The sequence below is a fragment of the Gigantopelta aegis genome, chromosome 8, assembly GCF_016097555.1.
Source record: "Gigantopelta aegis isolate Gae_Host chromosome 8, Gae_host_genome, whole genome shotgun sequence".
In the NCBI taxonomy this organism is placed as follows: domain Eukaryota; kingdom Metazoa; phylum Mollusca; class Gastropoda; order Neomphalida; family Peltospiridae; genus Gigantopelta; species Gigantopelta aegis.
Genome location: NC_054706.1, coordinates 63,987,937 through 63,998,733, shown reverse-complemented (window position 1 = coordinate 63,998,733; position 10,797 = coordinate 63,987,937). Strand labels below are relative to the sequence as shown.

Here is a 10,797-nt window from a genome sequence, read left to right as displayed (position 1 = left end):
GATCCTCGCCTGTACAACATCATCCACAGTCACTTCATACCTGCCAGGTCCCTTTGGCACACACGCATGAATGACATCACCAACCTGTTCACTAAGGAATTTAATCAAGTCGCCAGCCGCCATCTTTCTATTGTCACCGACATCAACGACGACCGTGCACTCCTTCTTGTAGACCACTTTCTTCACTTCCTCCTTCTCCATATTACCACCGTGACTCATCTCCAGTGGTTTTCAAATAAATCCGAAAAAAAAAAAAACACCTTCTCAATTCAAAAAACACTTTCAAAAAATTCCAAAACGGGAGCCGAAGTGAAACATGTACTCCATCGACAAAACCCAAACCGGAAGTCAATCTTCTGATTCGAAGTCAGACGCCTTATCCATTAGGCCACAAGGCCGGACAGAAATGTCTTCTCAATTTAGCCAACTCGATCGATGAATCTCATCTTAAACAAAGAAAGAAAGAAATGTTTTATTTAACTATGCACTCAACACAGTTTATTTACGGTTATATGGCATCAGACATATGGTTAAGAACCACAGAGATATTGAGAGAGGAAACCCGCTGTCGCCAATTCATGGGCTACTCTTTTCGATTAGCAGCAAGGGATCTTTTATATGCACCATCCCATATACAGGGTAGTACATACCACTGCCTTTGATATACCAGTCGTGGTGCACTGGCTGGAACGAGCAATAGCCCAATCAGCCCACCGACGGGAATCGATCCCAGACCGACCGCGCATCGAGCGAGCACTGTACCACTGGGCTACGTCCCGCCCCTCTCATCTTAAACGTGCTGAATATATAGATATATATATATATATAATGTTCTAATGCACAAGCATACGAGACGGGGGAACTGCTGGAGCAAATCCTCAAATTCGGGCAAACTGAGCTCGACTGAAACACATTCACTGTTTTCCCATCATTCTGCCACAACAGACATGGCGGAAGCAAGTAGACATTGGGGGTGGGGTGGGGGTCTGACAGATCGAGGGCGTAAAGGGGGGTTCGGGGTGTGCTTCCTCGTAAACTAGATATCCTGAAATGCAATTATCTGCATTCTACAAGTAAATTAATTTATGCCTTAAGATTTACTACCAATAATATATTTGTCTGCACAATATTAGTTGTAATCAATGTAAACATGTTTAGTAATTCGTTTGCATGCCATATTTTCCAATTTGGCAGTAATGCCAATTGATACTGAATAAATGTTATATCCTTTGAATTCCATCTCATTTCTTCCCGATCTGGCAGCTCCTCCTATCTTTCAACTTCTTTCGCTGTCCACTTCCATATCTTCCAGTCGTTGTCTCACCAACTGCGACAGGTGCTTGTCTCTAGTGGCTATCCCTGCCACACACTTGTCATTCCCCAACAAGCCTGGTGCTTATAAAACGTTTAGTCTAGACTTGAGACTAAGAGTCTGACACACTAATGCTATGACAAATTGTATGCGTGTGACGTCATTTAGGAGATAACCATATGGAGTTTTTAGATTTGCGGATGTTATTGTCTATTTTATCCCGCAAGCGGTCAGTAGCTACTTCTGGCATTGTTAAGAGGCACTTGTAAGCACCTACTATGCTCCCCTAGTTCCGACGGTCGTTAGGTAGAGCCGTGAGTCACACCAGCTTTATTGGCGACAGAGCACGAGGAAGTCAGGTGGGTGCAGGGAAGTCCATCATCTAAACTTGGGCAACATTTACAGTTAACATTTTCACACACAATCAATTATGGATTTGTTACAATCGATCATCACATCGGTAAAACCAAACTGATCAATTTTCGATTATAATCAATCATTAGAACACCACTATAAAAGATGCCCATCATTCGAAAGATCTTTAGATCAAATGTGGAAATATTAATTTTAAATTCCATAAATCACCTTAAGTTAACATGACTGTGAGTTGAGAAGAACAAAAAACTTATTTCGCAATTACGTAATTTCGACTGAAATTACAAGAATGTTTTATTTTTAAAAAATCACAAAAATATTGTTTTTAAACGACCCCGACGAGATTCGAACTCGCAATCTTCTGATTCGAAGTCAGACGCCTTATCCATTAGGCCACGAGGCCGGACAGAAATGACTTCTCAATTTAGCCAACTCGATCGATTAATCTCATCTTAAACAAAGAAAGAAAGAAATGTTTTATTTAACTATGCGCTCAACACAGTTTATTTATGGTTATATGGCGTCAGACATATGGTTAAGAACCACAGAGATATTGAGAGAGGAAACCCGCTGTCGCCAATTCATGGGCTACTCTTTTCGATTAGCAACAAGGGATCTTTTATATGCACCATCCCACAGACAGGGTAGTACATACCACTGCCTTTGATATACCAGTCGTGGTGCACTGGCTGGAACGAGCAATAGCCCAATCAGCCCACCGACGGGGATCGATCCCAGACCGACCGCGCATCGAGCGAGCACTGTACCACTGGGCTACGTCCCGCCCTCTCATCTTAAACGTGATAATGTTCTAATGCACAAGCATACGAGACGGGGAAGTGCTGGAGCAAATCCTCAAATTCGGGCAAACTGAGCTGGACTGAAACACATTCACTGTTTTCCCATCAGTCTACCCACAACAGACACGGCGGAACCAAGTAGACATTGGGGGTCTGACAGATCGAGGGCGTAAAGGGGGGTTCGGGGTGTGCTTCCTCGTAAACTAGATATCCTGAAATGCAATTATCTGCATTCTACAAGTAAAATTAATTTATGCCTTAAGATTTACTACCAATAATATATTTGTCTGCACAATATTAGTTGTAGTCAATGTAAACATGTTTAGTAATTCGTTTGCATCCCATATTTAGCTATTTGGCAGTAATGCCAATTGATACTGAATAAATGTTATATCCTTTGAATTCCATCTCATTTCTTCCCGATCTGGCAACTCCTCCTATCTTTCAACTTCTTTCGCTGTCCACTTCCATATCTTCCAGTCCTTGTCTCACCAACCGCGACAGGTGCTTGTCTCTAGTGGCTATCCGTGCCACACACTTGTCATTCCCCAACAAGCCTGGTGCTTATAAAACGTTTAGTCTAGACTTGAGACTAGAGTCTGACACACTAATGCTATGACAAATTGTATGCGTGTGACGTCATTTAGGAGATAACCATATGGAGTTTTTAGATTTGCGGATGTTATTGTCTATTTGATCCCGCAAGCGGTCAGTAGCTACTTCTGGCATTGTTAAGAGGCACTTGTAAGCACCTACTATGCTCCCCTAGTGCCGACGGTCGTTAGGTAGAGCCGTGAGTCAGACCAGCTTTATTGGCGACAGAGGACGAGGAAGTCAGGTGGGTGCAGGGAAGTCCATCATCTAAACTTGGGCAACATTTACAGTTAACATTTTCCCACACAATCAATTATGGATTTGTTACAATCGATCATCACATCGGTAAAACCAAACTGATCAATTTTCGATTATAATCAATCATTAGAACACCACTATAAAAGATGCCCATCATTCGAAAGATCTTTAGATCAAATGTGGAAATATTAATTTAAAATTCCATAAATCACCATAAGTTAACATGACTGTGAGTTGAGAAGAACAAAAAAGTTATTTCGCAATTACGTAATTTTGACTGAAATTACAAGAATGTTTTATTTTTTAAAAATCACAAAAATATTGTTTTTAAACGACCCCGACGAGATTCGAACTCGCAATCTTCTGATTCGAAGTCAGACGCCTTATCCATTAGGCCACGAGGCCGGACAGAAATGACTTCTCAATTTACGCGAACTCGATCGATTAATCTCATCTTAAATGTCGATAGAAGACGTTGCAAGGCATGTTTTATTTAACTATGCGACTCAACACAGAAATTTACGGTTATATGGCGTCAGACATATGGTTAAGAACCACAGAGATATTGAGACGTCCACGTGTCGCCAATTCATGGGCTACTCTTTTCGATTAGCAGCAAGGGATCTTTTATATGCATTCCCACAGACAGGGTAGTACATACCACTGCCTTTGATATACCAGTCGTGGTGCAGTGGGCAAACGAGCAATAGCCCAATCAGCCCACCGACGGGGATCGATCCCAGACCAACCGCGCATCGAGCGAGCACTGTACCACTGGGTTACGTCCCGCCCCTCTCATCTTAAACGTGCTGAATATACATATATACTCTTCAAAAAAAGAAACGCAAAAGGGTACAAATTTTTCGGAACTCCGATTTTATGTTTCCTACCGGTGATCATGCTTTGTGAATATAAGAGAAATGAACGCTATGCATGTCCCAAACACTGAACGAGATCGTTACATTCGATAAAATGCAGCTACTGTACAATAAAGTTCCAAAATGGAATATTCGCAAAAACGCAGCCACGTGCAAACCATGTCACCACTGCACGTGCGTTGTCTGCACGTGCAACATGAACACCGACAGCCAGTAAAAGTGCAGGGTGTTCGCTTGCCTGGCCTCTGTATCTGGCCGACAGTTGACAATCCAGGACATGCCCGAATTCTCAGTGAGGGTATACAGAGAAACAATGCCATCGGCCGACCTTATTTAGGCGTAATCCAAACGGCCGTTGCCAGGGCTGCGTATGTGTCCCCAAGTAACCATCTGTAGATAATGTGGGACCGTTACCAGCAACATGGATAACGTTATTTGTGAATCCCTAGATCCGGTCGACCACGGGTCACTACCCCCGGGTAGGACCGCTACATCCGGGTACGCCACCTTCGGGAACGGATGACTACTGCCACCTCCACAGCCGCAGCAATACCAGGTTTGCGCAGGATTTCTGACCAGACCGTAAAACCCCTACGTGAGGTAGGAATTCGTGCCAGACGTCCAGTTCGATTGTCATCTTAACACCACAACACCGTCGACTCCGACTGCAGTGGTGCCAGATTCATCGACAATGGCCTCAACTCGATGGAGACAGGTGTGGTTCAATGACGAGTCCCGATTTCTGCTCCACGTCATGATGGAAATGTCGCGTTTATAGGCGTCATGGTGAACGTTATGCTGCAAACTGCGTGCAGTAAAGTGGAAGATTCGGCGGGGGATTAGTGTCATGGTGTGGGCAGCCATCTCACACACTGGCAGAACTGACCTGGTCCTCGTGCAGGGCAACCAATGCAAGGGGCTACATTGACCAGATCCTCCGGCCACATAATCGTTCCTCTCACGCAGCTAAGACAGTGTAAATTTCAACATGACAACGCCATTGCCTCACATTGCACGTCTCACAACGGTCCTGATCTCAGAACCCCATCGAGCTTCCTTGGATAGTCGATATCACCGGATTTGAACCCAACCCAGCATCTATGGGACGAGTTGGACCGACGCCGTCGACAGCGACTCATTCAGGCCCCAGACCCTGCCCGAGCTGGCAGGCAGCCTTGCAACACGAGTGGGCCACCATCCCCCGGGACGTCATGCGTGCTCTGCAGTGCTTCAATGGGCAGGCGGTGGCATACCTGTTATTAAGTTGGGTGGGGTTTTTTTTTTAACCCACACCCGGTACTTGACTCCAGATTTCTCCCAGTTTGGTGGTTGTCCTATGGCCACTTACTCACAATGGACTAGAGTGAATTGTGAACAAACCTGCAACATTTGGTAATTATCGGACTCGCCATTCAATAATTAAATCAATTCTCCAAATGTTACGACAATGTGGTTTTGCGTTTCTTCTTTTGAAGAGTATATATATAATGTTCTAATGCACAAGCATACGAGACGGGGAACTGCTGGAGCAAATCATCAAATTCGGGCAAACTGAGCTCGACTGAAACACAATCGCCGTTTTCCCATCATTCTACCCACAACAGACACGGCGGAAGCAAGTAGACATTCGGGGTGGGGTGGGGGTCTGACAGATCGAGGGCGTAAAGGGGGGTTCGGGGTGTGCTTCCTCGTAAACTAGATATCCTGAAATGCAATTATCTGCATTCTACAAGTAAAATTAATTTATGCCTTAAGATTTACTACCAATAATATATTTGTCTGCACAATATTAGTTCTAGTCAATGTAAACATGTTTAGTAATTCGTTTGCATCCCATATTTAGCTATTTGGCAGTAATGCCAATTGATACTGAATAAATATTATATCTTTTGAATTCCATCTCATTTCTTCCCGATCTGGCAACTCCTCCTATCTTTCAACTTCTTTCGCTGTCCACTTCCATATCTTCCAGTCCTTGTCTCACCAACGGCGACAGGTGCTTGTCTCTAGTGGCTATCCGTGCCACACACTTGTCATTCCCCAACAAGCCTGGTGCTTATAAAACGTTTAGTCTAGACTTGAGACTAGAGTCTGACACACTAATGCTATGACAAATTGTATGCGTGTGACGTCATTTAGGAGATAACCATATGGAGTTTTTAGATTTGCGGATGTTATTGTCTATTTGATCCCGCAAGCGGTCAGTAGCTACTTCTGGCATTGTTAAAAGGCACTTGTAAGCACCTACTATGCTCCCCTAGTGCCGACGGTCGTTAGGTAGAGCCGTGAGTCAGACCAGCTTTATTGGCGACAGAGGACGAGGAAGTCAGGTGGGTGCAGGGAAGTCCATCATCTAAACTTGGGCAACATTTACAGTTAACATTTTCCCACACAATCAATTATGGATTTGTTACAATCGATCATCACATCGGTAAAACCAAACTGATCAATTTTCGATTATAATCGATCATTGGAACACCACTATAAAAGATGCACATCATTCGAAAGATCTTTAGATCAAATGTGGAAATATTAATTTTAAATTCCATAAATCACCATAGGTTAACATGACTGTGAGTTGAGAAGAAAAAAAAAGTTATTTCGCAATTACGTAATTTCGACTGAAATTACAAGAATGTTTTATTTTTAAAAATCACAAAAATATTGTTTTCAAACGACCCCGACGAGATTCGAACTCGCAATCTTCTGATTCGAAGTCAGACGCCTTTTTTTTCTTTCTTTTTATCTCATCAATTTAGCCGACTCTATCAATTAATATCATCTTAAACAAAGAAAGAAAGAAATGTTTTATTTAACGACGCACTCAACACAGTTTATTTACGGTTATATGGCGTCAGACATATGGTTAAGAACCACACAGATATTGAGAGAGGAAACCCGCTGTCGCCAATTCATGGGCTACTCTTTTCGATTAGCAACAAGGGATCTTATATATGATAATTATATGCACCATCCCACAGACAGGGTAGTACATACCACTGCCTTTGATATACCAGTCGTGGTTCACTGGCTGGAACGAGCAATAGCCCAATCAGCCCACCGACGGGGATCGATCCCAGACCGACCGCGCATCGAGTGAGCACTGTATCACTGGGCTACGTCCCGTCCCTCTCATCTTAAACGTGCTGAATATATATACTGAACCGAAAATGAAACTTCCGATTTGTACATATTTTATTTGTTGTGTTAAAGAATTCATTGTGTAATGAAATTATATAGGTAGTATTAGCCTTGAGCTGTATTATCAGGATGCATGAATTTTATCGATTATTTTTGCACTGTTAATGTCGACAACGTGAAATTCAATTTGCACGTGCATGCATGGTTGACATGTCCCGTGTAGTATTCGGTCAATTTGTTTTACTTGTCTTACTGACATTGTTGTCAAGTGAACGAAAAGGCTTCAAAATTTGTAAAAAAAAAAAATAACGTTTTTTTTTTTACATTGTAGCATTTTTAGTATGCCAAGAATACCCAATAATTTACGCGAACGGGCGATTGGCATGCTTGATGCTGGCATGTCGACAGAAGACGTTGCAAGGCATGTTGGGTGTTCTAGTCGAGCGATACGAAATCTTCGGACAGGAAGCACCAACGACTTGCCACGTCGTGGACGTCCACGTGTTACAACGCGTGGTCAAGACCGCTATATCATGAACAAGCATTTGCGCAATCGATTCCAAACTGCCACTGCTACTGCTGCTAACACACCTGGGCTTCATAATAACCGAATCAGTGGGCAAACTGTTCGTAATCGTCTGCGGGAGAACGCTTTACATGCACGACGTCCTTACGTCGGATGCGTTTTAACGCAACGTCATCGTCTAAATCGTCTTAATTGGGCACGTGTACACACTCGTTGGATAGGAGACGCTGGAATACCGTTCTGTTTTTCGGATGAATCCAGATTTTGTTTACAACGTGGTGATGGCAGGGTGGCGTTTACCGTAGGAGAAATGAACGCTATGCTGACTGTTGTGTTCTTGAACGAGATCGTTTCGGGGGTGGGGGTTGTGTCATGGTCTGGGCAGTGCCCATGGTTATCGTTCACCACTAGTCGTCATTGATGGCAGTTTAAATGCCAATCTAATTAAAATTAGCTCCACTATTACATGTGGATCTAACAGCAGCCAGTTGGAGCTCATGTCCACCAATCAAAACCTTACTTGCAGAATCATGCCAGTGATTTGAAAACAATTTGAAAATATTCCGAATTATCCTGAGGGTATACGATATGTTTCATGTGAATTACGAATGCCTTATTTAGATCAGTAGAACTAATTTTAATCGGATTGCTAACAGCACTGCGTAGTCTGCAATGTCCAGGTAACATTTCGTCTGTAAATAATAATTTAAATATTGACCAATCACACTTCGCCTTTTATAACGTTATTTGGGAATATACAAATTCTAAAAATATCGGGCGAGTCTATTTTAGTGGCCGCAGTACAACGAACCATACCAATACGTACGGGATGGGTTATCAGTCTTCAATTTTACATTAAAAATTATTTATTTATTTATTTATAAAACCCCCAAACTAAATCAGTCTTCAGTTTTACATTACAAATTATTTATTTTATAAAATAAAACATGTTTTAAGGCATTCGTAATTCACACGAAACATGTCGTATACCCTCAGGATAATTCGGAATGTTTGCAAATTATTTTTAAATCACTGGCATGATTCTGCAAGTAAGGTTTTGATTGGTGGACATGAGCTACAAGTGGCTGCTGTTAGATCCACATGTAATAGTGGAGCTAATTTTAATTAGATTGATTTAAATGCTCAACGTTACCGCGATGACATTCTCGCTCATCACGTCAGTCCTCTGTTCCATAACAACGCCAACATCTCGATTTTTCAGCATGATAATGCCACCTCTCATACAGCTAGAGACACTGTAAATTTTCTTAGGACAAATAACATTGATTTCATTGATGACTGGCCCGCTAAAAGTCCTGATCTCAACCCCATCGAGCATGTCTGGGATAGTCTGGACAGACGATTGAGGCGTCGTCCCAACCCACCCGCTAACGTCAACGAACTTCGTCAAGCGCTCATTCAGGAATGGAACAATATTCCACAGGCAGAAATCAACACTTTAGTCAATTCTATGTGCCTGCGATGCACTGCAGTGGTCAATTCAAGAGGTGGTCATACCCGTTATTAAGTGGGTGGGTTTTTTTTTAACCCCTACCACACTTGGTCAAAATTTCTCCCAGTTTAGAACTGTTAACCTATGGCCATGATTTTTGCACCAAACGATGCATCATGGAAACCCTTTAAACGCATAGATAACAATTATTCCCCCGGTTTGTTTTCATCAAGTTATGTTCAAGCAAAGTTAGCGGAAGTTTCTTATTTTGTTCAGTATATAATGTTCTAATGCACAAGCATACGAGACGGGGAAGTGCTGGAGCAAATCCTCAAATTCGGGCAAACTGAGCTCGACTGAAACACATTCACTGTTTTCCCATCAGTCTACCCACAACAGACACGGCGGAACCAAGTAGACATTGGGGGTCTGACAGATCGAGGGCGTAAAGGGGGGTTCGGGGTGTGCTTCCTCGTAAACTAGATATCCTGAAATGCAATTATCTGCATTCTACAAGTAAAATTAATTTATGCCTTAAGATTTACTACCAATAATATATTTGTCTGCACAATATTAGTTGTAGTCAATGTAAACATGTTTAGTAATTCGTTTGCATGCCATATTTTGCAATTTGGCAGTAATGCCAATTGATACTGAATAAATGTTATATCCTTTGAATTCCATCTCATTTCTTCCCGATCTGGCAGCTCCTCCTATCTTTCAACTTCTTTCGCTGTCCACTTCCATATCTTCCAGTCCTTGTCTCACCAACCGCGACAGGTGCTTGTCTCTAGTGGCTATCCGTGCCACACACTTGTCATTCCCCAACAAGCCTGGTGCTTATAAAATGTTTAGTCTAGACTTGAGACTAGAGTCTGACACACTAATGCTATGACAAATTGTATGCGTGTGACGTCATTTAGGAGATAACCATATGGAGGTTTTAGATTTGCGGATGTTATTGTCTATTTGATCCCGCAAGCGGCCAGTAGCTACTTCTGGCATTGTTAAGAGGCACTTGTAAGCACCTACTATGCTCCCCTAGTTCCGACGGTCGTTAGGTAGAGCCGTGAGTCAGACCAGCTTTATTGGCAACAGAGCACGAGGAAGTCAGGTGGGTGCAGGGAAGTCCATCATCTAAACTTGGGCAACATTTACAGTTAACATTTTCCCACACAATCAATTATGGATTTGTTACAATCGATCATCATATCGGTAAAACCAAACTGATCAATTTTCGATTATAATCAATCATTAGAACACCACTATAAAAGATGCCCATCATTCGAAAGATCTTTAGATCAAATGTGGAAATATTAATTTTAAATTCCATAAATCACCATAGGTTAACATGACTGTGAGTTGAGAAGAACAAAAAAGTTATTTCGCAATTACGTAATTTCGACTGAAATTACAAGAATGTTTTATTTTTTAAAAATCACAAAAATATTGTTTTTAAA

The 10,797-nt window shown here is 42.2% G+C and overlaps 2 non-coding genes across 2 annotated transcripts; both read right to left on the bottom strand.

Moving 5' to 3' along the window:
• Positions 1-2,017: 2,017 nt before the first annotated feature.
• On the bottom strand, positions 2,018-2,090 carry Trnar-ucg. The gene has a single exon. It is a non-coding gene; the product is annotated as a tRNA-Arg (tRNA).
• A 1,581-nt stretch (positions 2,091-3,671) lies between these two features.
• Positions 3,672-3,744, bottom strand: Trnar-ucg. Its single transcript has one exon. It is a non-coding gene; the product is annotated as a tRNA-Arg (tRNA).
• Positions 3,745-10,797: the final 7,053 nt, after the last annotated feature.